The 26,606-nt window shown below is 40.5% G+C and overlaps 1 long non-coding RNA gene across 2 annotated transcripts; it reads left to right on the top strand.

Annotated features, from left to right (window-relative positions):
* The first annotated feature begins 423 nt into the window (after window positions 1-423).
* Window positions 424-15,144, top strand: LOC143702478 (uncharacterized). Of its 2 annotated transcripts, none has more exons than XR_013190443.1 (2): window positions 424-1,979; window positions 8,767-15,144. It is a non-coding gene; the product is annotated as an uncharacterized LOC143702478 (long non-coding RNA). The 2 variants fall into 2 exon arrangements; XR_013190444.1 differs by lacking the exon at window positions 424-1,979 and adding an exon at window positions 2,191-2,327.
* Window positions 15,145-26,606: the final 11,462 nt, after the last annotated feature.

The following is a 26,606-nucleotide window of genomic DNA, read 5'->3' as shown; positions in this document are numbered from 1 at the left end:
TTGACTAACATACTAAAATACTTGATTATCATTTTAACTGTAATGTGTTATTCAATATTACATTTAAAGTTAAAATATTTTAAATTACTAAATTGCAACTTGATCATTACAAATGTGTATTTACTGGCATACAAGTTCAATAGAAATGACAAAGTATATTTTAGTTTACCATAAATGCTTGTCAGTACATTCGACAGGACACTTTAACCATTTTTAGAAGCAATTTTAAAATCGCATGTAAATATTTATTTAAGTCTTAGTTAAGTAACTATTTATTCATTTAAATTTGTATGGCAATTAACATGCCACATCTAGTGTCCTTAAGTATATTATTTTAGAGTTTATAATTTCCATAATAAGTGTTCTTTTTTTAAAGTTTGCTAAAGTCTACTTTTTCAAGGGAAATATTTCTGGGTGAGATGTTCCTTTAATAAACACATACGCAAGAGAAAGAGAGAGTGAGAGTAGTGAAGGGAGGAGAAATAGAGAAAAGTGTTTTTCTTGGACAATTATTGCTTTCACAATTGCAGACAGCATAAGTTCTGGAGATAGAGAAAGCAGATCAGTTCAGCAGCTCACGTACTGGCTGCCTCTCCCTTAAATGTCAATTTTAGAACAAAGACATATTACTTTTATGCTAATTACAACAGGCATGTGCAGACAAAGGACTGCAAAGGTGTACCTGTACCATGATAAAGACACTGAGAATGCCATGCATATGAGAGTGGGCATGTGAGCGTATATGTAGTTATATGTCTGTTTGTTCCATCAGAATAGACTGTGACATTTAAAGGATGAGAGACCCTTTTCATACTGAACATTGGAAACTTAGAAGCCATTTTCTTTCCATTGATGCACTTCATAGGGTAAGAAGAGAGAACAGAGTAGCAGAAAGAAAAAGCGGTGGAGAGGAAGTTTGGAAGTGAGACAGAGAGGGAAGTCAAACATCGAAGGTGGAGGAAAAAAAATGGAATACAAATTAAGGTGGATGAAGCGCAAACAAGATGCATTTCTGCCATCTCTCTCTCTCATACAATTTCCCTTTCTCTTGTTTATTATTCTATAGTGCCCCTGCTACTCCCCGACAGCGGAGACAAGTATAGCAGAATGTTAAGACAGGGTTTTCGGATGGCATGGCACACCGAAAAACTTTCCCGGCATCCCTTCTGCTCAACGAAATGATGACGCATCATTCTGCTGACACAAGTCATCTGATTGCTGTGTCACGGCATGGTTTTAGGCGAGTGGCAGCGCTCTGGCTACAGACGTAGAGTCTTTTTTTCCTCCCAGACGCACTGCGGCACAGCCAGACAACTAGAGTGGAGGCACAGGAGCTCGCAGCTGCAGTCTACTGGCTTGTTTTGGGGAGGCAGAGAAGCTGAGCACCTCCTCTCAAAATACCGCTGTTCTGCTCCTCTCCGCCGTTGAGGTATCATTTTCATCGGGGCAGAGCAATTGAAGAGAGTAGAGCCAAGAAAGAAGAGTCAAACATCTTGGAATTACGCTCCGTCTCATATGCAGACGGAAAATTTGGAGAAGCGAGCCCGGATCAAATTTTTTATTTTTTTGGAGCTGCTGATGCCATTGTCTGCATGTGCAGGACGGTGTTCCCAGGCTGAAAAGTCAACAATAAAGACTTGGATTCCAATGCGTCACCGGGCCGCCCCATCGTAAACCCGTCCCATCGTGAGACGTCCAGTCAGCCGGGCCCGCCTGCATTCCCATTCGCGGCGACCGGCCAAAGTGGCCGTTCCGCTCCAAGGTTAAAGGGGCTTTCGATCTTAGACTTAGTCCTTAGAGCCGAACAGAAACGGCAACGCAGCAGATGAGCCGAGCTCAGCCAGACAGACGTGTTGACCTAAATCAGCCCCAGTCATGTCTGGACGCAGCCAGAGCGAGGCAGACGGAGAGGAAGACAGAGCGAGGGAGGGAGAGAAAGCGACCCACACGCACTGACTAGTACATATATTTGCACTACGGTAGGTTTAGACGACTGCAAGTAGCCTGTAGTTTGTTTCCCTTCTGTTTTGGTTCAGTTCTTGCTGATGCTTTCCTTAGCTGAGATTAGCTTGTCTGTGGCTGTGCTTCTATCTTTGTGCCATAGGGATGGAGATAAACGAAGGAGGCTGTGCGGGGAGGGGGAGACGGAGTTCTCTATCTCTCTCTCTCTCTCTCCCCCTCTCTTGCTCTTTTTCGGCACCGCTTTATTTCGTTCTTTTAGCTGGTGATCATATTCAGCGTGTCTGCGTTTATCTCCATCATTGCTGCAGAGCGAAACATAGAGTCGTTGTCCCCCTCAACTCCCCTGTTTGCACTTTTGGGTCCAGGTAAGACATTCACTTATTCGTCTTCGACTGCCAAATATACGATCCCCTTAGTTTGAGTGCGTGTGGGTGGGCGGGCGGTTTTTGTGCATTGCATTTATTTGCTTTTGGTAAATCCGAGGAACATTAAACGCAATATCGTGAACAAGAGCTCATTCCCCTCCTCCCATGCGCAGACTTCAAGGGAATATTACAAATGTACAGTTAGTGGGGTATGCTGGAGGTGCACGTTTCTCTTGAACTGAAGGACAGCTAATAGCATCACTCAGATATGCCTCAGATAGTAGTTTAATCACAGTATAGTGGGAATGATGGAGCCTTTAAAAAGTGAAATCAATGTAGGAACATCTTTTAACAATGTTAGTGAGTCAAAGTAAGTGGAAGTGTATAATGTATGCCTTTATTTGCTTCCGGCAGCAAGTATTACAATACATGCCAACGTCTAAATATTTTTTTGTGGCACAAATCATACCACGCTTAGCAGGAACGCAATGCTGGTCACAGGGGAAAACAGAAGACTGATATCTAGAACATCTCCACTCGGATTCCTCCTGCTAGAAAATCACTTATTAGTCATTGCTTGGAAAAGTACAACTTTACAGTTTTATTTACATCCAGTATGTGGTCTCACACGCCGCTGTCCTTGATGAGAACTCAGACAGGTATTTCTCTGTTAAGAGGCTCTCAGGTAAAAGTTACAAGTGTCATATTACATTTCAGTACTGTGAGATATGTAACCTTGTATAAATGCGGTTTCAGTGTGAAATACAGTGCAGCACGGCGCCAGAACAGGATGGACCATCTGTTCTGCATGGGGGGCACAAAGTAATGTCAACCATGCAGGTGTAGAATAACGTGAACTATGTTTAAGATGGTGGAACACTTAATGTAATATATGTAATATTACAATTACTCATTATATATTATATTATATTATATTATATTATATTATATTATATTATATTATATTATATTATATTATATTATATTATATTATATTATATTAAGGCTAATTGATCACAATTTGTTGTGTTTAGTATTATATTATATTATATTATATTATATTATATTATATTATATTATATTATATTATATTATATTATATTATATTATATTATATTATATTATAAACAGTATGTATTGTTTACTTCAATCCAAAATACATGGATTGTCTAGCTGTTTTTGAGTATATAGATAGTTTGGCAACCAAAGCTCTATGCCAATTCTTACTGATGCATTTACAGTAATCAATTTAAGATGAGTAATGACCCCTCATATTTACTGTACTCTGATCTCTGTCAAACTCTCCTAATAGTGCTAATTCTGCCACTGGCAAACATGGTAGGAGAGGCTATTCTTTTTTATTAAATGAATTACCTTAAAGTCCCCCGGTAGTCAATAATTTGATCCCTTAAAGCTCACCTTTGATCACCAAAATTACATATTTAAATGTTTTTTCCTTGAAAAAAAGTGTCTTCATGCTTTAAAATAGCTTGAATGTAACTCTACACTCTTGCCTCATTTAATATATGCGGTTCTATGAATATGCAAATTAACCCCGCCTCCACTCACTCACACCAGCTAAGGGATCCACTCGTTGACGATCACATTGATGTGATTGGTTACAAGGTAGTTTGTGACGTCAGAAACACCAGCGATTTCAAACCACGCTTTTGACACTGTCTTTGGTTCACCACAGTTTTTGCAGAGACAAGAGAAAATACTCCTCAATGGTGTTGAATTTGCACATGGTTTGTCTCAAAGCATATTAAAAACACCACATAGACATATAAACAACATTAAAAGCTCTATTTTCACCACAGGGGGACTTTAAGATTTATAAAGTAACATCTGTATATCAACAGGGCAGTTTTATTAATTAATGATACCTTATTGCTTGCATGGTTTTCTATATGGCATGAAAGTCTACTATTTATTTTAGGATTAAGAAAAGGAGAAATAAAAACCTTGCATATCCTTTTTTGATACCTAGTCACCCTTAAACATTTCAGTTTTACCATATTTAGATAATTTGTTTTACATTCCTTTTAAAGTTAACATACATAGACTGTTTGTCTGTTTGAGCCACTGGTTTTGACAGGTAACATTGCAATTCATAATCAAATGGACTTTATTAATCCCCAATGAGTGTATTTAACTATTTTACTTCAAATTACCAACATTTCTTTTGCTTCAGTTCCCCTGTGCTGGTGGTGAAGTCCGTATCCCCGCTTGACACTTTCAGTAAAGTTTGTGGTTATAGCATCTCTGTCACTGCAATCAACACCAGTAATTTGTGGTGGATGAGTTTAAGTTTCCCTCTCTAGGTTAACGAATATGAATAATAGATTTTAGGACAAATTCAATGCCGTTTCTCTCTGTGCCAACTTTCACACAGGATTCAGTGGCATCGCATCAGTTACATTGTCATGGACTGTGCCAAGCATCCAGTTATCCGTTTGTTTTTCCCCAACATCAAAATGACAGTTAGATCGTATTAGCTACATCAGCAGTTTCCTTAAATGACCCTTAAGTGCTTGCATCATAGAATCTTAAGTACTCGCAACATAGCATTTAATGCTAGTGTATTATGTCATATCAGGATTACAGTACATGTATTCAATCTGTTGCATTTCAAACCAGAAAGTGGGTCACACATCTCATCTCGTGCCAGACCCTACTCATCTCCATATGTTTCCTCAATCTACTTTCATTTGCCAGCTCATCTCATGTACATTAGTTATTATATCCCCTTTTACAGAGTTAATACAGTGCATTTGAGCATCAGCTTTAATGCTTGGCTATTTTCTGAAGCATCCTTTGTTCCGAACTGCCTTCAATCATTCTTAAATGACATCAAATGACTGAGCCCCCAACCCATCCACCCGCACGCCCCGCCGCAGCAAACAGCACACATCTGAATGCACTTGAGGTCCTCAGATTATAACAAAGAATTTACAGGTGAACAAGCATTAATTAGCTTTACCCCATTATCCGTAGGTTTCCAGAAGGATTCCTTATGCTTTGGATTATTTTCGAAACCAAAAACCAAAAAAGAAACAAACACTTTTCAAACACTTTTAGAGGTTATTGAGTTCTCTGAGTCTGTATACACCATAAATTCACTCGGTTCACTCAGTGTTCTCAGTTTGAGCTTAATATAAACATCTTAACTCAGTCTGAATCCAGTCCATTTCTGTATATTCTCTAAATATACATTTTCATTTTTGTGGCATTAACTACATAGCCTGGAGTTGCCAGTAATGTGTCACTGATTATGTTTTCTAACTGACAGCAGACTTCCCTGATCCATATGTGGGTCAGTGACATGCGACCTGCGAAAACACGGAGGACACACTCTGTTGAATTACCACCGTAAAGATCACATGTAATCACACGCTGCCATCAAAACCAGGGACAAACATTTTCAAATGCAATGTAGCGCAAAATCACACATTTGCTAAATTGTTTGAGGCTGACAATTTCAGCATGCAACTTATTTGAATATTTATATCTAAAAGCACAGCGCAATGTTTATATTAATGCATGCTTTTGCCTGGCCGTGCTGTTTCCATCAGTTCAGTGTCTATTGAATGCATAAATAAGTAGGAGTATTGCACTGACTAGTTTTGTTATTGTCTTCATTACACACTGACAGTAAGCAAATGCGTGGAATGCACTTCAGGGCACTTTTCATGCCTTCATTATGGCTGTGTAATATTCACCCCAGCTCATGTCCATTTTTAAAGCTGGCATGGGGTGAATTGTGCCTCAGTGTTTTGCTGCGGTCACTGGGCTTGTTATTTCCCCTGAGCTTTCCCTTTTATAACCACCTGAAGCTAACTCGCCACAATATCTGAATCAAAATTGAATTACACATGTACACAGACTGTTTTTATTAAAAAGCATGGCTTGTAACACTGTTGGAAATCTAGTTCAGGTGTTTACTGTAGTCATTAAGCATGCAAATTACACAGTTCTCTTGAATACTTGATTCTGATTGGAAAAATATTTTTGCATTATGACCCCTAAACTATCTGTGCTAGTTTCATGGCTATTGTACCATTTTGTGGTATCTTTTTTTCTCATATATTAAAATAATTTACTTTAAGTAGCCGTGCAAGCCCTCTTTTTCGCATTAAAGGGTTGGTTGATTATGATTTCATTTTTTTTATTTTTTGTTAGTGTGTAATGTTACTGTTTGAGCAAAAACAACATCTGGAAAGTTACGAAAATTCAATGCAAAGGGAGATATTTTCTTTTACAGAAATCACTTTTTAAGGACTAAAACAAATGACTGGTAGGGACTACAATGAGCTTCTTCACAGGTTAGTGACATCACTAACTCTACAATTTACATAAACCCCACCCCCAGGAACGCGATTTATAGATTGTCATGACATAATATGCTAATCAATGACTAGAAGAGATTTAACTCCACATCAGATACATTCATCAACTAACCATTCAGAAATGTCCTCTTGCATTCTACATGTCACTTCTTCTTGACCCTCTCCATCTTTGTCCGACTCTGGTTTGAACATAAAAGGCTAAAAGTTTATGAAATTTTCTGTGCTTGAGGTAATCGGAGCTGGTAACACACAAGCTCTTGAAGCTCCGCCCTCTGTGCCGGGAGCAGCAGCTAATTTGCATTTAAAAGGACACACACAAAAATTGCGTGTTTTTGCTCACCCTTAAAAAGTGACAATTTTACATGCTATAAAAATATATGTGGAGTATTTTGAGCTAAAACTACACATACACACTCTTTTGCCTCTTGTGAAAATGACATTAGGACCCCATTAAGTGTTTATTTTTATAGTGGTCCACTAAATGTACATTATCCTTTACCTGTGTTGTTTTAGTATTATGAGTAGCTGTAACTGTCCAAATTTGCACTCGTTTATGCTAATACATTTTGAACCATAAGGTCTAGAAACAAAAACCGAGGCTTTATCTCTGCAATGATTTAGTGTATTAGAGTCTTGGTACATTTAATCTCAAGCATAAACTGAGGCTACTTGCAACGTTTAGAACCACCTACTGGTCAGTGGATATGAAAAATGGCTATTTTTGCTTATAACTTCCGAATGGTTTGCCCAAAAATCACAAAACAAAAAAAATGAGAGAAAGAGTCGAATGAAACCAAATTATCCCATAGCCATTTTGAGCATCTTCCATTTTTGAAGTTTTGACATAAAATGCTGTATTTTACAAACCTATTAGTGCATTGTTACAAAAATTGGTATGTGTTTTTTGCACCTTGGCCTGAAGGTACTACTCATTAAGTTTCAAAACAACGCCACATTGTGGTCAAAAATTATAATGTAATTTAAAAACAAATGCTAATAGATTTTGATTAAATTTGCCTATTTTAATGACACTGGTCTCGATAGATTCCTTGAATCATATGATCAAAATTATACCAGTTGTGCCATATTCGGTTGAACTGCCATATTGAATTTCTTCGAAAACCTACTTTTTTGAACTCCTCCTTAAACCAATCGGTTGCCCCGATTTCAACCAAAATCAGCTCAGATCATCTTCAGACCATGGCAGGACAAAATTAGTAAAACTTTTTTTTATTGACCAAACCATTCTCGAATAACACATCAACAAATTTGGTGGCATGGTGCCAAGCTGATTCTAAGGCTGTGACTTTGCATGCTTTGGCATATTGACTCCAAACTTTGGATGTGTCATTGTCACCTGACACTGACCACGCCATGTCAATTTGGTAACAGCGCCACCTATTGGTCAAAAGTGATAAGCCTTTACATCTAATTAATAGTGATTGTATTTATGATTTTTCAGCCATTTTGCAGACAATAATCCAATAATGTCCTTAATTTCTCATTGTTGTAGTTGGTCTGATGCTCCCAGCCATGCTTGCATTACTCATTGTGCATTTTTGAGTCTACTATTGATTGTTCTAAACCAAGGTACATTTGACACCAATTACAATTGATAACAAATGACAACCTCGGCTTCATATCTGAACCTGCACTGCCATTTAGGGGTTTATTTTGGTTTATAATGACCTGCTGACTGCAAGTTTTCCCTGACATACTAAGAGCAGATACAGCATAAAAAAACTAGTTTTGTTACAGCTGACTATAAACTCCTTCACAGTTGACTCCCAGAAATGTTGTTTATATAAATAGATAAGTTGATACAGCTCAACACAGCATGCCTGCATAAACACGATTCCGTTTTCTCTAGAATAGCTCTCTGCAGAGGTTGCTTGGCATTCCTTCGCACACTTTATGATCCAGTACGAGACATTTGGGCCTGAGATGTGAGCAGTGTTTCCTGTTAGTATCCTTTGGCTGTGCTGTGCAATCTGCCGCTCACCCCTGACAGCGGTTCACACACACACCAGCATCATTACCCATTCCCACTGAAGCCGAGCTCCGCTCTGTTTGTGTTTGTGTGTTTACAGTAAACGACGGGATAAAAGGCGTGCTGAAGTGAGTTGGTCAGACAGGCAGCCAAACCCACAGGCTTTTCTTCTGCTTTGCTACCGCTGTGGTGTGTTGATGTGCGCTACTGTGCAGATGCAGTTTTTGGGCGATCACCAACAAGCTACCGTACATGAGTAGACTCTGGTAAAGTAAGGGATATCTTTCAAGGTTAGTGTCAAATCCCAAGGGCGCCACGATGCAGCTGTTCCTTTAGCACAATGTCAGTTTGTCAGGCCATGAGGCATCTGTCCCTGCTTGCTATGCCAAAAGCAGTTCAACAGAAGTGTGGATGCCCTTGTGAAAAAGAAGTATGCTTATTTACATTTAATGTGTACTTGTAATGTTCTTCAAATTAAAAAAAGTGTATTTTAAACAAACATGCTGATAATATAATATTGAAATGAAGATAAAATAAAAAGTCACTTAAGTGTACTTAAAGAGAGTACACTTTCATTAGTGTTTCTTAACATACTTAAGAATTATATACAAAGTAAAAGTTTTACTTTAAATTATTTTTTAATAATCTTTTGTCATGCTTTAAGCTTGACCTTCATGGTTATTATGCTTAAAAATATATGTTTTCGTACAATTTACAGAGAATACAAATTCATAAAAAATCACCACCTCATAAAAAAAGTTACATTTTACCAATAGAATAGGCCATTGAAGTAATCATGAAATTACATGTAAAATGTACTTATTGTAAGTCCTACTTATAGTCCAGCTAATTTAGTTTAATATGAATTTAAACATAATACATTGTAATTTAATTCCAATTTACATGCAATTAAAGGGATAGTCCACCCAAAAATTAAAATAATGTCATAATTTACTCACCCTCAAGTTGTTATAAACCTGTGTGTGTTTCTTTTTTTTTTGTTGAACACAAGGAAAGAATGTTGGTAACCAGGCAGTTGACAGTAGCCATTGACTTCCATAGTATTTTCTTTTCCTACTATGGAAGTCAATGGCTACCGTCAACTGTTGGTTTACCAGCAATCTTCAAAATAATTTATTTTGTGTTCAGCAGAAGAAAGAAACTCATTTAGGTTAAGAACAACTAACCTTTAAGTGTCCAGTTACATTTCACACTTAAGTATATTCTTTTAAAGTATTTTATTTATGTAATAAGTACTCTTTTAAAAAAAAAGTATGCTATTGTATACTATTTTTCACAAGGTTGTACATGTACCAACACGCCCATTGTCTGAGAAGGACAGTCAAATCCTTACTTACCTAGGAAACAACCCCACTGCCTTATATTGATCAATATCAGTGCACTACTATTCTTATGAGTTTTGATATTCACTGTCGGGTCAGTTGAATGTCCAGGTTTGCAGATGGAAGCGCGTGACCAAGCACTCAGACGAGCTCGCACCACGTCCTTTGGCTTACACAACAAGTACAAATGAGACGAAGGTATTAGTCAGTTGTCTAGCTGAACAGATACTGGCTGCTCCCACGCTAGGATGCGTGTCGTGTTATTGTGTTCCACCAGTGGCCTGCAGCGCACGAATAAACACTACACCAGACTGATGGAAAGACTCCAACTCCATAAGAACAACATGTACAAACAGGGACAGAGAGCTAAGTCAATAAATCAGAGAGCTTTTTCAGGAAAGATGAGCAAAGTAAGGCCATGTTTGGCACCTGTTCACTTTGAAAAAACTCACTTTTCTTTCACACTTCCAAGTATTTATATAGACCTTGCAGTACATGAGACTAGGAAACAGCATGAAAGAGAAACAGTGAGGCTGTAATCAAAGTGCTGTCCGGCCAGTGGGGCCTATGAGAGTCTATCTCACTGGTTGTTGTTTATGTGTTGATCTGCCTGGAGGTGGTCCGCGATCAAACTGAACTCAAAAGCAGTCCCTTCTGCTTGATCTGACCATGCAGTACATGAAGCCCTGTACTACTGGAGCAGAATGAATGGGGCTGCAGGGCCAAACTTCCTCCCTGCTCTCCATCAAACGAAGAGAAGGACAACATGTTTTCTGCAACACGAGTTCTGCTTGCACAAGCAACGCATAAGTCACCCGTAATGACTCTGCATATAAACACATACTGACACCCACAGAAATACAGGACGTGTTGTTAACTTATGTAAAGGCATGTAAATGATACATAGTGGGTCAAATTACTGTCTGAGTGATGTACTACAACATACCATATACAAGACATTTGTTTATTAATATTGTTTAAAAATTATAGAGGCTAAGGCACATGGGCTGAGAGGCTGTTTTTTTCATATTCAAACATTTTTCTTCTTTATTTCAGCATAAAAATCCTGCTCCAGCATGCCACAAGTCATGGGAGAAGACAAGGCTTTGGAAAGAGAAAGAAACCCTTTTTTTTTTTTCTGTCCACGGAGAAGTATGTGAATGCATAAATTCATTACGTTTCTCCAAGAAAAAATTATGCTGTTGGGGAAGCTATTTAGAAACTGTAGCTTGCCAAGGTAAGACACATTATATAAAGTAGTAAAACTACTGTCAATGTACTATATATAGTAGAAGCAAGCTACTGAGAAAAAGTAGCTAAATTGGAGATAGTTCACCCAACTATTCTATCATAATTTAGGCCCTGTTTAGTTTACATTTAGTACCCCTGGTATTAAGATGTGTTTTGGTCAATCGGATCACAAGTGGACAACGCTAAATACAGGTGTAAATAGGGCCTGAAACGTATTGAGCTTGTCCACTTTCGGCCCCTTCCAGTGGTAGTCGATAAACAAAGCGTAGTGTAGATGCTCATGTGGTTGAATGTGTTTGAACAGCCACAAAAGACCGCCTTATCTCCGCCTACTGACCTGATGCGTAAACATTATGGGACACTAACCAGATGGGATTTAAACTTTGTCGGCTGAACTCTATCTGTATATGAGGCAATTTGATGCATTTATTTTTATTACAGTAGTAGGGAAATTTATTATAGGGCAACAGCTACAGTACATGTATGTGTTGTAACCACACATGGGAGAGTTCTCAAAAGTTACAGTAGAGAGCAGTCTGAAGTACATCTACCTGTTTTTCTTGATCAGGCGAGGATGAAGCAACTCAAATTTGGCCTTACTCGTAGCCCAGCCTCCCTCATAGTCATACCATGGACAAAGACATGAGCAACTAGAGTGGCATGAATTTCATCCGAGACTTGTCTCCTTGCCCTTGCCCTTCACCTTCCTCCTCCACCTCCTCCTCTTCTTTCACCTCTTCCTCCACTCCATCTCCTCCTCCTCCTCCACTCCAGTGTCCGGACCTCTTCCTTCATGTCTTTCTGGATCCATTGTTCCAAAACTGATTCTGATTCTGATTGGTGTTTGATCAATTTTGACTCTTAGTGTTTCCACTTGGGTAATTGTGTGCTAACTGAGCTGAAGCTGTGCTGACTTGAGTAAACAACATTGAATGCTAGTGCTTTCTAAATGACAACATGGTATAGGCAATGAGAAATGAAGGGTTTTGTGTGTAGAGTTTTGCTGTGACAGTTCAACAAATCTGGCTCATGTGTCAAAACAGGGGAGTAGTGTTTATAGTTTAGGGAAATGGGTATGCTTTTTTATAAATGGCGTTTTGAAATTTTAGTTCAAAAGCCTGGTGTAACGAGGTTCAGATGTTATGGGAAGAAGGAGGCGGGAACCGGCGAACATTTAACACTTTAATAAATAAACAAATACAAAAACAAAAGTATAAGCCAGCAGCCCCTCACGGACGACTGCTGGCCACACAAAACAGAAACAAAACAATTTTTTTTAAAAATAGGGCTTATTCACCATCTCCCCTACATTTACATAGGTGGGCAAACGCATTTTCGTGTCAGTACATGCATTGTTTTAGTTTGGCAGTGCCGCCGCTAGGTTAGCTTAGCATAATGAATGGAATCCTTTGTTGCCAGCTAGCATGTCGTGAGTAAAAGTGATCCAAAAAAAAAAAAGAAAAGAAAACCTAATTACTTCTTGTGGCCTGTATTCACAACGAGTACCAATAGCAATTCAGATTAAGACTAGGCGATTTCGTAGGCAGATATTGACTTGGGACTATATTGGGATGAAGCACAGGCTGCTAATTGGGCGCAGAGATATCACGCAACACCTGAAATCACCCAACTTCCGTCAACATACCGGCGTGACCTGCACCGAGTATCTTCGCTTTTCAATTGTGTTGAGTTTGAGAAGTTACAGCTACAGTTACAGCAAACATGGTAATTGCCTGCATAGCAAGAGGTTGTGAGAACGAGCAAAAGACATACACTCACACCACCAGTTCGTATTGGCTCTCATCCTCACGTCCTCTTGATGTTGAGCGATCGCAACCTTCTCCTCCTGTCGTTCTATTTCCAAAGCACGCAGCTCCTCTTCTGAAAACTCTGGTTCGTATAGGTATGGTTCTGGATCTTGACTGTATGAGAAGTCAGCCTCTTCGTCTCTCACAAAATCCGCCATGTTCATCGCCATTCCCTATGTCTACTGTAGGACAAATAGCCAGCTAATATTCACGCGGTATGTTGATGGATTTCAGGTGTTGTGTGATATCTCTGCGTCCAAGTACCAGTGCTTCGCCTGTGCCCCCCACCCCCCCCCCCCCCACCCACCCATATAGTCCCAAGTAATACCTGCATAGGAAATCGCCTAGTCTTAATCTGGATTGCTATTTGTACTCGTTGTGAATACGCAGGCCACAAGAAGTAATTCGTTTTTTTTTGTTTTTTTATCAGTTTTACTCACAACATGGTAGCTGGCAACAAAGGATTCCATTCATTATGCTAAGCTAAGCTAGCGGCTGCTCTGCCAAACTAAAACAGTGCATGCACTGAGACAAAAATGCATTTGCCCACCTATTTAAATGCAGCAAAGAAGGTGAATAAGCCCTATTTAAAAAAAAAGCGGTGGGGTGTTCCTTTAAGCAATCAAGAAAAACTGTAATGCATCCTTCCTGAATAAAAGTATAAATAAATAAATATTACAGACCCCAAACCTTTGAACAATAGTGTACATTTTAATACATATAACTAAAAACTACAATACAGAAACAGCAGCATTTACAAATCACTGAATTATTATTATTATTTTATTCACTTCCCAACACAGGTTGAATAAACAGAATTAATTGTTGAACTGCATAACTGGCTGGTAAGGTATAAAGCCACTTCGAATTCAGTTCCTGCTCACACAAGATCTCTGAACTGGATAAAATACAGTTTAATTTACAACAACGTCTGTGTGAAATAACTTATTGTCACTGTGGTATAAATAACTAGATATTTGCCTGAACATTCCTCCTGAACATTCCATACACTGGTGTAGTTTTCCCTCTCTTGCACATATAACCCTACCTGTCACTTCCTACCAGAGGATTTTAAAGACAGTGTACAATTTTCAATAACTTTCCGCGAGTCCTAAAGGAGCTCAATTACTCCAGGCCTACAGAGGCCACTAAATCAGCATTTCAAAGTGAAACTCTCTTCCACAAAGACCTTTGAATTGAAATAGAAAAGTTTCTCCTTCCCAGCCATTTGGGCTCAACTCTGATTGACCTCTCTCAATTTGTGGCCCTCTGTTGTAAAGAACAGGCATAAAATAAGGCAGAGTTAATAGAGTTAAGGACTAAGAGCCAAACCGCACTGGGATAGGAAGGAGATGGAAAGAGTCAAGGGAGGGAGAGAAACTAAGGCCGAGTGAGATTGAGCAAAGGGATGAGAGAGAGAGAGAGAGAGAGAGAGAGAGAGAGAGAGAGAGAGAGAGAGAGAGAGAGAGAGAGAGAGAGAGAGAGAGAGATCCCTAAGGGAGGGGGATTGGGTCCGGGCTGCCTGAGGAGATTCCCGGCTCTAATTGGCCGAATGCCTTCATTCGGCGTTCCCACTATGCCTTGTGTTGCAGTGACTTTCTCTAAAGTCTCAATGGACTCCTCAAGGTTACCGTCACTCTTCAGCGTTATCGCTGCACTCTAAGCCACTGTAGCAAATTTTCTTTTGGCCTAGCGATTATGGAATACTGAGAATAGCTGAATGTTCAAAATGCCTCAAACACACAGCTTTTCATAAAATGTAACACTCATATACTTCACCCAGAACCACAATAAAACAGGCACAGGGTGACTATCTGATGAAATCGGATTAGAGTAAAATATTGATGGTGAACAATAACTAGATTTCCTCATGTATATGTGTTTTATGTGTTTTTATGGCATTAAAGAATGAAAAGCGTGTCTTTGTATCCAAAAGTTGTCGAGGTGTCTTTTCAGTTCCATTCCCAAGGAGAAATCCTCTTTTTTGCTTTCCTTCCAGCATCGCCACATCTAACCGAATAACCTCTTGTGTGTGTATCAAAGTGGAATCAAATAAAGAAATCATCTCTACTTTCATTTTGCCCCTGTCTTTTCCTTCTGTAAAGCCACATGTATTAACCAAGTGAAGATATTTCATGATATTAAAATAGCAGCTGAAAGAAGATATATTTGTTCTCAATCGTAGCCACAATTGCATTACTGTTGTAGCAAGATATTTGGTGTTGTGTTTGAAACAGATTGATAAGAAGCAGAGGTGTGCACGAACTAATAAATCAACCCCCTTGACCCAAATATATGCTTTGATCCCATGGTGACAGGAAAATATGCATAAATCCCTCTTCATATCCAGAACCTCATATAGCAATTCCGACATCGCTCTGATGAGCAGACGTGCAGATTTTCAGGAAGCACCATCTATAATATGATGGAAATAACAGTGTTAAAACATTTATGAATGCCTACAAAATGAACAAAGTCTGCATTCCCTGTGTGTTAGCAGTTTTCCATAACAATATTTAGCCAGGAGCAGTCTTCCTTTCTCAAAAGTGAACTTTTGGTCAGCATTATTATCAATTATGCAGTAGTATTCACCTTCTGCTGGAAATTCATTAGGAGATCAATAAAAATCACTTATGTTCAGCAGCAAAATCATTATGTATGTGCCAGAAATCCTTAAGCAGCTCAAGAAACATTTTCAAAGGAATATTGATTTAAAGGCTGGATGGAATTCAGCTATAAGAGTGTTGCACTCTACACTTTCAATAGATTACAGCAGTGTGGCCTCAAACAGTTTTTAAAAAGGCATTTTGAAAAAGCCTTGTAAATGTAAGCAATTACTATAAGGGAGAGTACAAGTGAATCCTGTGTACTACTTGTTTTGAATATAGAGATTACTTATGGAATTGCTTTTAGAAACAAAAATGTGCTCACACTGTAGTTCACTCAACAAACAAAAGCAATGTATAGCAATGATGGCAACTAACAACATATATTTTGTTATATAATAAGAAATGGATACAGTTATCTTCAAAGTAACATTACTTATATTGTATATCATTATGTTGTGTAATAGGATAGATAGTGACAGGAAGTAATTTTTTGTAAACTGTTATCATGGGAAGTATATTTTTCTATAAATGCCAAGTTTGGAAAAGTTAGATATTATAAAAGTATTAATGATTTGTTTGTTATACAGTATATACATACACACAATAGTGCTTAAAAGTTTGGTTAGCTTTTTAAACATTTTTGAAAGATGTCTCTTGCTCACCAAGGCTGAATTTATTTGATATAATAAAACAGTAATATTGTTAAATATTATTACAATTTACACATTTTTTATTTAAGATATGATTAAAATGTAATTTGTTCCTGCGATGGAAAAGCTGAATTTTCAGCATTCATTCAATGTCACGTGAATATCAATATCACACTTCAGAAATCATTTGAATATGCAGATTATATTAATTGAACGTGTCCTTGCTGAATAAAAGTAATACTGACCCCAAACTTTTGAATGGCTGTTTAGTAAAATGTTTCATGAATTATTTTATGTTTACTTGCTGAAAATCTTAGTGTGCTCTTTAGTGGGATTTTCCCACTGTGATGTACTACTGACTGAGATGTTATCACAGAAGGTCAATGTTAAATGAACTGTTGGAAATGTTCAATATACTTTTTTTTTTTTTTTGTAGCCAATACCTGAATGTGCCAGATATGGATTTTCAAAAATAAACCTATTCTGAGAAATATTCACTGGGGTAAAAAGTCTCCACTGTGTGGTATAAATATCACTAAACTCAAGATATTGTTTGCAGAATTTATTTTCATTTATTATTCACTCCTAATATAACTCCTATTCATTATGAGTCACTGACACTTGATGGTGGATCTGGTGAGGAAGCTGTCAGTGATCAAAATGTTGATTTTGAAGATGTTGAAAATTCTAGTTTTATATTGTCGCGACCAGAAATCCATCTGTGTTAGATATAGATCCGGGTCGCTAAAGACCCGAATATGTAATAATGATTGCCGAAACATTCATGCATTTAAGGGTTAATTGTTAGTTCGGCAAGCAGTTTTAGAGATTTTAGGATTCCCCCATTTCAATAGGACTCGGTCTTGGATCCCCGAAAAAGCTGCACCTGAGGCATTACAAATATGGCCACAGAGTGAACAGACTTTCCTTGAAAAGGACTTTGAAAGCATTCTAATCAGAATCTTTGTCGCTGTAATTATGAATTACACATTCTATTATCCTTCAGAATTATAGTTAATCTGACCAAAGTGTCTTGAATATATTACATTGAAAAGTGGAAATATGCTTCCATTAACAGACCCCTACTCAAGGGCTGCACTAGAAATAATTCAATGAAACATTTCTGCTTCACCATTATAAATGTTAACTCTGAAAATATTAATGCACATTTCTACAATTTAAAAAAGGGGTCAGTGGGGTTCTATATAAACCCTATGGTTCTTGATACAGTTTTAAAGAATTAAAAAGGTTCTATAAAAGAAGAAATGTATCAAATGATTGCATGATAATTTCATGTTTAACATGTTTTTTTTTGTATTGATAAAGTATGTTTATGAGCTGTTTAATTAATAAAATTTAAATTAAACCGAATTAAATTATTAAAGCTAAAGATTCTATGAAGACCTTTTCTACTAAGAGTGATAACGACTAAGCCAAATAAATAACCAGCAACCACAGCTAAACAGAACAGCACAACTAACATGCTTAAATACCCTCGTCTTGTGAGTTTACCCATGACTATACTGACATTTGAAAATCCCACATGTGCATTGTGTAATATATTTAGCTTGGACGTTTATATCATCGAAAAGACATAGATGTCATATATGAGGCATGCTTTGACATTTGAGAAATGCACAATATGAAATATTTTACAGCTTGCCTGAGGATATTCAATGCATCTTTGACTTAAAGATTAAAAGCAACACTTATTTTTAGTGTGCATCTCAAATAATACTGGGTTCAAACAGAGTGTCATTGAGAGCAGCAAGACCACTCCTGTGTAATTTAATATGAGCTGTAATATACGTAATCTGCAATATTCCATGCTAACCTGCTTTCAGCTGATAATATTAGCATTGACCAGTTTCCTTTCACATTCCAGGCGATATTATTACTGACCATAGGCTCATGGGTGGTGGGAGAGGAAGTATTGGTAATGTTTGCTAATATAAAAATAAACAGATTAGAGATTTACGAACTAGCCACGGCTCTTGGGATGGACAGAGTTAATGCGCTTATCTAGCGATAACAACAAACTAGCGTTAAAACCACCAACAATCTTAGCATTTCATGATGGGCTGATCAACATTAATGCCGTTTATCTCTCTCAGACCAGCCAATGAAGAGCCAAATATGGTCTTAAAACAATTTAGTCACCTTTAACATGAAACAGTATTCACTACTGAGCTGCTGTAATGTGACAAGTGACATTAGCGAAACTCAATTGAACATGAAAGAAAGAAAGAAAGAAAGAAAGAAAAAAAGAAAGAAAGAAAGATAGAAAGAAAGAAAGAAAAGTTTTTTTCTGGAATATGCACTTATGACTTCACAATAAAACCATGAACAAATTACCGTAAGAAAATAAATGTATTTAATTCAATGTAGTGAATTCATATTTTATATTTTATTTAGCAAGGACACATTAAATTGATCGAAAGTGACAGTAAATACATTTATTATGTTACAAAATATTTCAAATAAATGCTGTTCTTTTGAATCCTGAAAAAAAATGTCACAGTTTCTATTAAGAAGCACAATTGTTTTACAAATATTTTGAAATTACCATGTTGTCATAAATATTTTAGTAGGTCGTTGAACGCAGAGCTTCCACGGAGAGAGCAGTTGCTGGCTTGGCAAGTTCAAACTAGACGGACATTTATGAGATACGGTACAGTCATACAACTTATTACACAGCATTTAGCCACATAAATAACTATGGAGATAAGAGATATTGATTGAAGATTATACTGTTTTAAAAACGTACCTGTTTGTATTTTATAATCCAACAGTGTACACAACAATAGTCACTAAATGGAAGCAGCTGCGTTTGTATGAAACAAGAGAGCGCGAGTCCACGATACTGGATGGCATAATTAAATAACTGCACACAAAATATTGATTTGACTGAGTTTTTGTCACGGTCACAACTTCCTTCACTACATTTCCCAGCAACCTCCTTGGCCCACACCTCCTTGCACCTGCTTCACAATCACCTGCACCTGTCAGCGATCTCCCTCATTAACCACTCACCTTGTGTTCCCTCATCGTCTAGTCTCGTTTTACCCAAGTGTGTGAAACCTGTAGGACCTTTATCTCTCGTGTTTTCTTCCGTGTACCTCCAACGATCAGGTCCTACATTCTTCTCCAGAGATCCTCTCCAGCATCTGCGTCCTGTGCTCTCCTCTCCCTTGTGTTGGCCATTCACCTGTTTGTATGCCCATTGCTGCAAAATAAACTATCACTTGTTCTAATGTCTCCGGGTCCTCTGTTCCGTAACGGTTTTAATATTTTATTAGCTCACCAAATGCAAATCTTCCACAAAGAAAAAACGTTCCTAGCAAGCGTATAGCGTTGCTGACTTCAGTAACCCGGATGAGCATGTGTTATCGTTTTTCTGCGGTTGTTATCTTTGAATAACATACCGCTGGATGGCACGATTGACCAATCAGAATCAAGTATTCCACAGAGCTGTGTAATAACATTAGTTAATGCACTGTGGACTTACATGAATATGACCATTTTACGGTTTTTCTCGATTGTTTACACACATTTTCTGAAAGAATGCCTCATATTCTCAGAACTCTACACACAAATCAAAAAACACACACACAATGGGCAAAACCCGTCAATTCTCCTGCAAAATGAAACTTTACATTCAAAACAATGTTATTTCTTCTCAAAATGGTTTTTGTTTTCAAATGACACACACAAACCATCATATGAATAGACATTTATAAGAACCAGTTGAACACTGATGTACTCAATGTAAAACACTACGATGAATGGAAAACACTTCTCCATTCATCATAATGATTTAGGCCTTTTTTTTGTTCAGTGTTACACTTACTACAGACAGTACATACATAAGTGTGTTATAAAATATTTGAGAATATTGTTTTTATACTCAGAACACACAAATACACGGTAACAAATATATTTTATTTTCCCCACAAAAACAATGTACACAGTGTACTGTACATCCCATTCCCAACCAACACAAAGTTGCACATACACTACATACAAAACAACAGAAGAATTTACTGTACACAGTTACAGTAAAAAAAAAAAAAAAAAAAACTAACAAAATCTATGCTGCATCCTCTCTTCTGTTTCGGTCTGGCCACAGCACCTCATCCACATCACAAGCAATGTTTTCCCTGGCCAAGCAGCGGGGGAAATATCGTCTAGCATGGAGATTGCAGACATAAAAAGGATCAGCTGCTATATCTCCACATCCGTCCTCCATAGCTTGGAGAAGAGGTATACGCATTTGTGGATTACGGTCATACACTTTCCATCTCCTGGCAGAAAAAAATTCCTCAATAGGATTGATGAATGGAGAATATGGAGGGAGATAAACAATTAAGAAGCGTGGGTGGGCAGTGAACCAGTTACGAACCAGAGCAGCCCTGTGGAAACTTACGTTGTCCCAAATGGCGACGTACCTGAGCTGCTCTGGGCCATCTACCTGATCTGGTGGAATGAGTGTGTTGTGTAGGGTGTGCAGGAATGTGATCAAATGGGCGGTGTTGTAGGGGCCAAGGGTAGCGTGGTGATGGATGACGCCGTGGTGGGTAATTGCTGCACACATTGTGATGTTCCCTCCGCGCTGGCCAGGGACTTTAACAATGGCACGCTGGCCGATGATATTCCTTCCTCTTTCGTCTCTTTGTGAGGTTGAACCCAACCTCATCAATGAAGATGAACTGGTGCTCCACTGCAGCCACCTCTAGCTCAAGGACTCTCTGAAACACACATGACAATATCAGAAATAGACATGGAGTGGTCACTATTGTGAAGCACAATCATTATGATTACAATATTGAAATATGTATAATTTACTGTATACAATGTTGAGAGTATGCATCAATTGTTGGACTCACTTGCACATAGTTATATCGCAATTCTTTGACTCTTTCTGAATTGCGTTCAAATGGCACCCTGTAGACCTGCTTCATCCTGAGATGATTTCTGCGCAAGACACGGCCCAGTGTTGATAAGCTTACCCTATCAATATTTTGAAATATGTCATTGTTTTCTATTATTTTTCTTTGTATTTGCTGTAATGTTATGGCGTTGTTTTCTAGGACCATGTTTATGACTTCTGTTTCCTGTTCAGGAGACAGAACACGTTCCCGACCACCTTGTGTTGGTAATCTTTCAGTTCTGCCAAACAAATAGTAAAATACTGTAAATACAAAGTAGGTATACATTTCCTAAATACTTGAAACATACTTTACAGTATTTTTACAGTCCTACAGAACAGTCCACATGCAATACTGTACTACTGTACTCATTGAGTACTGTATTGATATGCAGTACTGCAATTTTCTAGTGGGAGTAGATTTCTTACCTATTCTCATTTTGGAAAGTCCGGATGATGGATGCTACAGTGTACCTGCTCAGATTTGGCTGTACTCTTTGCCCAGCCTCCCTCATTGTTAGACCATGGTTGACCACATGATCAACCAAAGTGGCTCGGATCTCATCAGAGATTACGGTCCTTGGCCTTCCTCGTCCACGTCCTCGTCCTCCCCGTCCTCCTCCTCTTACTCTCACACCTCTGGCTCTGCCTCTGTTTCCAATGTTGGCATCCATTGCTCCATTGAAGAGCTCACCTATTGCCCTTTTATGCTAAAGCTCTGATTGCTAATTGTAAAATAGTGTGAAGGGTGTTTGCCCATGTGAGGAGTCAGTGTGCATATTTGAATGGCAGTGTGTTCCTTGTGAAAACAAGATATTTTCTGCATGAAAATTGTGCGAAAAGCAGAGAATTGTGTGTAGTTTTTTGAAAAAAGTGTGTTTTAGTACTACAATTTGAGTGTAAAGCAGGAATTGTGCTTGTAGTTTAGCAGAATTGGTTGAGGGGGTTGGTGAATGAGTTACATGTTGTGGTTATTGTGTCTCAAGTACCAGAATTTGTGTGTAAACAATTGAGAAAAACTGTAATAACTAACATAAACTAAGATTAATAAATGCCGTAAAAACATATTGCTTATTTGATAGTTTATGTTAGTTAAGGAATTAACTAATGTTAACAAATGAGACCTTATTGTAAAGTGTTACCAGAAATCTCTTTCTTGAGCAGTGCGTTTATGGAACAAAATGAATAAAAGTTTAACATTAAGGTGTGTTTAAGTTCCTGATGGGAATGCATTGGCCCTTCACATAACCCTACACAACTTGTAACACAATTGTATATGGAGGCCATGATTGGCTCACCAAGTAATTAGGTAGCAAACCATGGTGTTAATCTTGGTAGACTCTCATGATTCATATCATAATAATAATAAAAAACAAGAAGAACAAGAAGGTACAGCACAGCAGCCAATACATGCCATAGTTTCCAGCCAGCTTTATTACTTAATTACACCTCCTCACAGGGCCATTACCACGGCAACAGGTATCAGGTGGACTCTCCATCCCGCAGTCGTCCAGAGTGTTAGGGACAGGCATCATGGGGAATCACAGACAGAGAGTCTTGCACCTCCTGGGACACGTCGCCTCCCTCTGTGGTGCGTGAGGCAGTTGGCACTAATTGGCACTGTTTGTTTCTGGCTGTATGTGAAAGCCTGGGCTTTACTCTCCCTAAAACATGTCCCTTCTTTCCTACACGCTACCTTTATCCCCTCAAACACCTGCCAGCAATGCCTCATTAATACAATGTGGGTGATAATGTGCTATATGGGTAGAACAAGAGATTTGAATGTGGGCAGTCGAAGTGATGAATTATGGGATAAGTAGGGTGTTTACTTTACATTTGTATTTTAGCACTATTTATGTTCAAATTGTATATATTGTTGCCAGGTTCATCTGCTACAAATTAAAGTTGTTTGAAATCTACAATGTCTAATATGTGTACGTTGTGACAACCTACACCATTACCAGGGTGAGATCGATTGGGTAAGTATACTCGGAATAGGTTGTAACACTATTACAAAACCTCAGTTCTAATTCAGATTTTCAGGTTTAATGCAACGTGTTACTTGCTGATTCTTTGTAATTATTTGTAAATTGCACTTCTGAAAATTGTTTCTACACCATTTTGATTTTAGTGTGTTTTTATGCCAACCCCTATACACTCCCCATAGACTCCCTTTATAGACTTTCAAAAAGGTCAACTAATGTTCTCTCCTTTGCTCAGTCATGAAAATTCCTTAAAAAAAATGAAATAAATAAAATAAAATAACAGGTATAGTTAAAAAAATAACAAACATACCAAAATATTAAAAATGAATAAATAAAATAAAATAACAAGTATAGAAAACACAATACAATTATATAAAGAAAAGTGTAACTGCAAATAAATAAACAAACAAACAAATAAATAAACAATACCAAATATACCATAACTGTCACAGTCCTCGTCTGCACCTGTCTGTCCTTGTCTGCACTACACTTCCCAGAATCCTCCTTGTCTCCACACCTGAACTCACTCCCTCACTTACCAGCCTGTTCCTCGTTATCATCATCTGTGTCACCTGTCTTCACATCATTATGGTTCATTTGTCTCTGTATTTAGTTTCTTCTGTTCAGTCTGTCTTGGTCGGTTCTCGTCTATGTAAAGTTAGAGTGTTTTGTGAGTGTACCCTCTGCCTGCCTGTACCTGTTTGTTGTTGCTTTTGAGTAAATCTTTGAATTGGAGCTTTTTTTGCCTCCGCCTGTCTTCATCTACACCACAACCGTGACAGAAGAACCGACCATGAGGAAAAGGAGGGTTGGCAAGAAGGCAGATCACTGGATTTCCCAGGATGGGCGATCACTGGAGGAGTATGTGGAGGTCTATATCAACCTGTATCAGGACGTGAGTAGAGATGAGGAATCTCTCAAGCAGCAATTCTGGAGTGGGATAGACGATCTACTCGCCCAGATGCTGCTGTTGGGAGATCTTCATCTCCCTTTTGTCGAGTTCATCGACCACACCTTGTGGGTTTGTGGATCCTCCCTCACTGTGGGCCCTGAGTCATGTTCTGCCGAGCCTGAGTCTGAGCTTTTTGACGACCTTCCTGAGCTTCTTCCGCCAGAGACCGTCCAGCCAGAGACCGTCCAGCCAGAGACCGTCCAGCCAGAGACCGTCCAGCCAGAGACCGTCCAGCCAGAGACCGTCCAGCCAGAGACCGTCCAGCCAGAGACCGTCCAGCCAGAGACCGTCCAGCCAGAGACCGTCCAGCCAGAGACCGTCCAGCCAGAGACCGTCCAGCCAGAGACCGTCCAGCCAGAGACCGTCCAGCCAGAGACCGTCCAGCCAGAGACCGTCCAGCCAGAGACCGTCCAGCCAGAGACCGTCCAGCCAACTCTGGAGGAGGCAGTGCTCCTTGTGAGATCCATGGCTGTTTTGTGTGTGTGGGCAGCACTCTGGAGGAGGCAGTGCTCCTTGTGAGATCCATGGCTGTTTTGTGTGTGTGGGCAGCACTCTGGAGGAGGCAGTGCTCCTTGTGAGATCCATGGCTGTTTTGTGTGTGTGGGCAGCACTCTGGAGGAGGCAGTGCTCCTTGTGAGATCCATGGCTGTTTTGTGTGTGTGGGCAGCACTCTGGAGGAGGCAGTGCTCCTTGTGAGATCCATGGCTGTTTTGTGTGTGTGGGCAGCACTCTGGAGGAGGCAGTGCTCCTTGTGAGATCCATGGCTGTTTTGTGTGTGTGGGCAGCACTCTGGAGGAGGCAGTGCTCCTTGTGAGATCCATGGCTGTTTTGTGTGTGTGGGTGGTCCAGCCCTTCTGAGCCTTCACCACTGGTTCCGTCCAGCCCAGAGACTTGTAATGACTCTGTCACTCTCCCCATTAATTTTTTTGGGGGGGGCCATAGGCCCTCGCCGTGGGCGCCCAAGGACCCACGGCCGCCCGAAGGGTCCTCACCGCCATGGCCGCCCGAAGGGTCCTCACCGCCATGGCCGCCCGAAGGGTCCTCACCGCCATGGCCGCCCGAAGGGTCCTCACCGCCATGGCCGCCCGAAGGGTCCGCACCGCCATGGCCGCCCGAAGGGTCCGCACCGCCATGGCCGCCCGAAGGGTCCGCACCGCCACTGAGAGACTCAGAGCCTTCACCGCTGGTCCCGTCCAGCACAGAGCCTTCACCGCTGGTCCCGTCCAGCACAGAGCCTTCACCGCTGGTCCCGTCCAGCACAGAGCCTTCACCGCTGGTCCCGTCCAGCACAGAGCCTTCACCGCTGGTCCCGTCCAGCACAGAGCCTTCACCGCTGGTCCCGTCCAGCACAGAGCCTTCACCGCTGGTCCCGTCCAGCACAGAGCCTTCACCGCTGGTCCCGTCCAGCACAGAGCCTTCACCGCTGGTCCCGTCCAGCACAGAGCCTTCACCGCTGGTCCCGTCCAGCACAGAGCCTTCACCGCTGGTCCCGTCCAGCACAGAGCCTTCACCGCTGGTCCCGTCCAGCACAGAGCCTTCACCGCTGGTCCCGTCCAGCACAGAGCCTTCACCGCTGGTCCCGTCCAGCACAGAGCCTTCACCGCTGGTCCCGTCCAGCACAGAGCCTTCACCGCTGGTCCCGTCCAGCACAGAGCCTTCACCGCTGGTCCCGTCCAGCACAGAGCCTTCACCGCTGGTCCCGTCCAGCACAGAGCCTTCACCGCTGGTCCCGTCCAGCACAGAGCCTTCACCGCTGGTCCCGTCCAGCACAGAGCCTTCACCGCTGGTCCCGTCCAGCACAGAGCCTTCACCGCTGGTCCCGTCCAGCACAGAGCCTTCACCGCTGGTCCCGTCCAGCACAGAGCCTTCACCGCTGGTCCCGTCCAGCACAGAGCCTTCACCGCTGGTCCCGTCCAGCACAGAGCCTTCACCGCTGGTCCCGTCCAGCACAGAGCCTTCACCGCTGGTCCCGTCCAGCACAGAGCCTTCACCGCTGGTCCCGTCCAGCACAGAGCCTTCACCGCTGGTCCCGTCCAGCACAGAGCCTTCACCGCTGGTCCCGTCCAGCACAGAGCCTTCACCGCTGGTCCCGTCCAGCACAGAGCCTTCACCGCTGGTCCCGTCCAGCACAGAGCCTTCACCGCTGGTCCCGTCCAGCACAGAGCCTTCACCGCTGGTCCCGTCCAGCACAGAGCCTTCACCGCTGGTCCCGTCCAGCACAGAGCCTTCACCGCTGGTCCCGTCCAGCACAGAGCCTTCACCGCTGGTCCCGTCCAGCACAGAGCCTTCACCGCTGGTCCCGTCCAGCACAGAGCCTTCACCGCTGGTCCCGTCCAGCACAGAGCCTTCACCGCTGGTCCCGTCCAGCACAGAGCCTTCACCGCTGGTCCCGTCCAGCACAGAGCCTTCACCGCT

The sequence above is a fragment of the Siphateles boraxobius genome, unplaced genomic scaffold (assembly GCF_051911475.1).
Source record: "Siphateles boraxobius isolate OS27281-9 unplaced genomic scaffold, OSU_SipBor_1 35, whole genome shotgun sequence".
Lineage (NCBI taxonomy): Eukaryota > Metazoa > Chordata > Actinopteri > Cypriniformes > Leuciscidae > Siphateles > Siphateles boraxobius.
The sequence above is the reverse complement of the archived record's forward strand: the minus strand, read 5'-3'. Positions and strand labels throughout refer to the sequence as shown.